At 40.5% G+C, this 5,044-nt stretch overlaps 1 protein-coding gene across 3 annotated transcripts in view; it reads right to left on the bottom strand.

Annotated features, from left to right (window-relative positions):
* Positions 1-4,598, bottom strand: part of snx8b (sorting nexin 8b) — a 22,443-nt gene extending 17,845 nt beyond the window's left edge. For 2 of the 3 annotated variants that reach the window (XM_048248445.1, XM_048248446.1), the window contains exon 1: positions 4,269-4,596. The gene's annotated coding sequence lies outside the window, so the exon portion shown is untranslated. Of the gene's footprint in view, positions 1-4,268 lie in introns of all 3 variants that reach the window. The other variant, XM_048248443.1, reaches the window with a different exon arrangement.
* Positions 4,599-5,044: the final 446 nt, after the last annotated feature.

The following is a 5,044-nucleotide window of genomic DNA, read 5'->3' as shown; positions in this document are numbered from 1 at the left end:
TAACTTTACTCTCCAAACTCTTCACTCACTGTAGGCAATTAACTGACAGTATGATAGGCTATTTATTTTCTGTAGGCTACAATAAACACATTTATTTTTTCAACTTTTGCAATATTACGCACTTGGCTACTGAACGCAAATCAGCAGGAGAGAGAATGCACGTATAGCCTTCGCAGCGTGTAGCGCAATGTGTAGGCTATTTGGTTACCAACTAATACTGTTAGCCAATTCACTAACTTAAGACTTCAGTGCCATCATACGTTTTTTTACACAACAAATACGGAAAACGATGGAGGCAGCAAAAGTAGAGGAGTCATTTCAGATGGGGCAAGAACAAGGTGAATTTGTATGCTTGTCAAAACGTAGTCCTACCCTGCATTAGAGGAGCTGATCATCATACCAAGCACACTCGCTGTTTAAAGTCATACAGCACGGTAAACTAAAACTAAAATGTTACAAAGGTGGCAAAAAAAAAAATAGGGTATTATTAGCCATGACATTACTAGGCTATGAATCGTTCGTTCATTTTTTTTTGGGGGGAGGGGGTTACAAACTTATTCAAAATCATCCCCCCCTCTGGTTTTTCCACAAATCGCACCCTGTATATATTGGTCTAAAACTAGTATATATTATAAACTATATATATACTGTATATCACTGTACACACACTCACTCGGAGAAAGATACACAAATACCACACACATACAGTAAATACATACATAGTGCATAGACTACTGATCTACCTTTATACACAAACATACACACACACACACACAGACACACACACACACACACACACACACACACACACAAACACAGATGTGTGTGCACCAGACCACCATGTGAAAGCACCTGTTATAATAGCCTGACAGAGAGGGGATCTGGAGTGTGGGAATGTGCTGACCCTCAGAAATAAAGACTGCAGCAGGGAGAAAGTGTGTGTGTGTGTGTGTGTGTGGGCAGCGAGGGGTAGAAGGTTGTAGGAGACCACACACATACATGCATGCACACACACACACACACACACACACACACATATTATAGTTAAGCACCATTCTTCCACATGGAATTCAACAGCTCAGCACTTTATAAAAGATCATATCACTGTGGAAGGACAAACCGCAAGATCTGGACTGTGTTTTAGTTCACCATTAGGCGAGAGGACTGTTGCTGTCACTTACATTATAGTGTTTTGGTCTAAAACTAGTGAGAGGTACGTATCCAAAAACGTATCCAAAAACCTTACACCAAACACCTCCAACAACCCAGTTGCTACTTGCGAACATGCTTACAGATACCTTTGGGCAATTCTGTTGCCAACGTTGTGCTCTAATCCAAACCAAAGAGTTGCATAGTGCATAATAGTCTTGATGACTAGAGGGAACAACATGTGATTATCGGTCATTCACATGACCATATTCAATCAAAATGAAAACAATACCTGAGGTAATTGTTTACATGTCAAACAGTGGTAAACATGTTGCATGGAATTGCTTCAAAACAGCCCTTTGGTCAACACATGTTCATCAACACATACTAATATTAACCACAAACTTCTTAACAAAAATTCTCTCACTAGCTTTCTGCTGCTTAGACCAGTATGCTTTGGTGTGAGGCTTATCTTGTATCACAGCTTTGTTGTAAACATAGTCATATTCCATCCATCATTCTAAAGTGGTCTTAATGCAATACTCCGGAAAAGGACCCTGCTCATTCCTGGAATTATAGGAAGGATTACAGTCGCTCACTGATTTTATAAAATGACTTACTAACAAAAACAATCATTACATCACTCATCTGAGCCTCTGGCTATACTCACAACGAGGGAACACAGCCACTGTTCGCACGTCCACAGACTGACCGATTCCCCAAAGCCCTGACCTCTTGAGAACTGACGCTCTGTAGAATCACTTGGAGAGCACGGTGAACTACCAGGACCTGGCAAATGACACGTCTCTACACGCATCACTACAAGTGCTTCAACAATGTACCGCATAGCATATTCTTCCTATATGTATCTCCATTTCTAGGGAGTTTTTCCTCGCCCCTGTTACCCATGGGCCTTCTTTTCTTTTCTTTTTTTTCTCTGATTGTCTACACTTTGTAAAGCGCCATGATACATGTGTAATGTTTTGGCGCTCTATAAGCACAATTAAATTGAAATTGAAATTAAAATAGCGGTACAAAATATGAGAGCCGCTCAGTCCTGCACATTCTCTCTATACAGCAGCATCAATTCAATAGCATCACTACTAGTGCGTGACACTGCACCTTGTGTGAACTGCCAGAGATTTCAACTCTCCTAGAGACCTCTGATCACAATACCCTGGATTACATGTAGATTATTATACAGAATACACTGCCCAGTATAACGTGACATACAGGCTATAAAGTACTATTCTGGGGTAATATGCTAGCCTTTATAACATAACGGTAAAATACAAAATGTACTACCCTAGACAACATATTATCCTGGATAACATCACATAGAATGTTCCATCACTGACAGCATAGACAATACACATAATGTCTTGTATGTAATCATATAGTATTTGTACTTATACAACAGATTAGGCTATATGGGGCATTTTCGAGCACATTGTGATCACATGAATCTTATAAGTTATTGGGTAGCTTTAGGCTTACCTGGGTGGCTTGTAGCTTTGCTGAAGAGCTGTATACAGTGAATCACTGATTTAATTTAAACGTCCAATTTGTTTTGTCCATTTTGACCTTGCGCTCAGTCCTGCACATTCTCTCCGCAAAAATAAATCACGCTTGTCAATGTGTCTCCATCTCCTACTTCATCCCCTACTTTGAGTATGTAAATGAGTGTGTGTATAGTGTGCGTTTTTGAGTATATGTGTGCGTGTGTGTGTGTGTGTGTGTGTGTATAGATTTGCTTGTGAGTATGTGTGTGTGGGTAATGGGGTGTGTTTGTGTGTGTGTGTTTATCTGTGTGTGTGTGTATGTGTGTGTCTGTGTGCCTACTTGCCTGTGTGGGTTTTTCTGTGTCTGTGGGTGTGTTTATGTGTGTGTCTGTGCATGCATGTGGATGTGTTTGTGTGTGTGTGTGTGCGCGTGCATGTGGGTGTGCTTATGTGTGTGTGTGTGTGTGTGCATGTGTGTGTTTATGTGTGTGAGAGTGTGTGTATGCATGCCTGTGTGTGTGCATGTGCGAGTGTGCAAGTGCATGCATGTGTATAGTGTGTGTGTGTGTGTCTTTATGTGTGTGTCTTTGTGTGTCTGCTTCATTAGCGCGGCGGTCATAATTATTAGCAAAAACATTTATTGTTGTCATCATCATCCCCATCATCATCATCATCATCATCGTCATCATCACAATCATCATCCCCATCGTCATCATCATCATCATCATCATCGTCTTCTTTATCATCACATAGAAATCCATATCGTCAGAGATATAGTTCGCTCGGATCAGCAAGCACCTCAATCTCTCATATGCCAGGCAACCATCACAAATTGGTGGGATGGAGATTCGCACAGACTTGTATCTTGCATCACAAATCTTCACTACTAATGTTTTATGGGAAAATTATCATGACTGGAGACCAGTTATGCTGTAAAGCTTTCAGCCAAGCTAGGTGCCTTTTTTTTTGCACACATTACCGAACCAGCAACAGCAACTCACTGTACAGTTCACTCTGGTAAAACAGGTGGGCGGCAGGAAGATTATTGTATATAACTCATCATCATCATCATCATCATCATCCTTACATAAAGCAGTTAGACAGATTGGCCCCTAACCTTAACCTGGCCTGCAGATAGCCTTGCACAATCACAATCCCATGTTTAACCCACCGTGCCCCTTGTGAGGTAACAGAGCACATCACAAGGGTCTTGGCTATGTGAGCCCGTTTTAGAACCATGTTGTGTCCTACTCTTTGGTTTGGTAATCTGAGACGGAACTGTGAATAACATATCTAAACTGACAAACAGCAATGTGAAATCATCATTGGTTGACCAGTTGACTGGTCAGTTTGATCAGATGTGTGACAGTACATTGTAATATCCATTTGCATTAGCCTATGGAAATAATAAACTAAATCATATTATCTCAGCAAAGAGACAATAACTTAACTATAATTTTCCTCAAATGTGCATCTATACAAATTCAATGACTCAATGACCAAAGGTCAATGAAGAAACATCAATCTGAAAAGCAGCCGTGTAGGTGACAAAAGCATCAAATCAAGCATATAATTAAATATATTAATTTGTAAACTATCTATTAATTTGTTTCTTACCCAGTTTGGTACGTTCTGAACACGAATGCGTTTCGTTTTCGAGGAATTTGGCGTTGCTCATTCAAGGTGAGGATTGTACAGTTCTGCCAGGTATGCTGCGCTGACGGCTCGTCTACAGTAATGAAGACTCACTTCTTACATCGTTCAAATGGCAGAGAGGTTACAGACACACACGCATCAGCTATTAAATAATGAGGCTAAGAGGATAGTACGACACCTTACCCTCTTGCTCTCCCATATACGCACATAGGTACTGGTTATATAACATGTCCATCAAGAGAAATGGAGTTTAGGCATTTGTGCAGACGGCACACTTCCAATAGGGTTGCTAGCTAATAGGTACTCTGAACAGCTTAACTGTACCTGTGCTGTTAAGTAGCCTACTCACGCGAAAGTCTTAAGTAGGCAATGGCATAGTCAACCACATGGCAATTAAGGCAATTATATTAATTCAATTAGTTACAGAAGCAGTGAGGATGTACTTACATGCATGATAATAATCGTAAATGTGCCGGTGGAAAAGTACAGTTTAGACATTTCAAGTCCTCATTTAGGCAGTATCATTTGCATTACATGATCAATGTAATTTTTCTGTAATTTGTCAACTCTTTTGCTGCCTGTGGTAAAGATTCAGTTATGCGCAAACCTACGCGTATTTGACTGAAATCACTGCACACTGACTGTGGGGACGACATAGGAGGAGCGCGTAAATGTTGCGCAGTGTGGACGTGCTTAGACAGACTGCAATGTATCTGTTTCCAATTCAGATGTTTCTG

Source organism: Alosa alosa, chromosome 7 (genome assembly GCF_017589495.1).
Source record: "Alosa alosa isolate M-15738 ecotype Scorff River chromosome 7, AALO_Geno_1.1, whole genome shotgun sequence".
Lineage (NCBI taxonomy): Eukaryota > Metazoa > Chordata > Actinopteri > Clupeiformes > Clupeidae > Alosa > Alosa alosa.
Note: the sequence above shows the minus strand (reverse complement) of the source record. Positions and strands in the feature narration are given on the sequence as shown.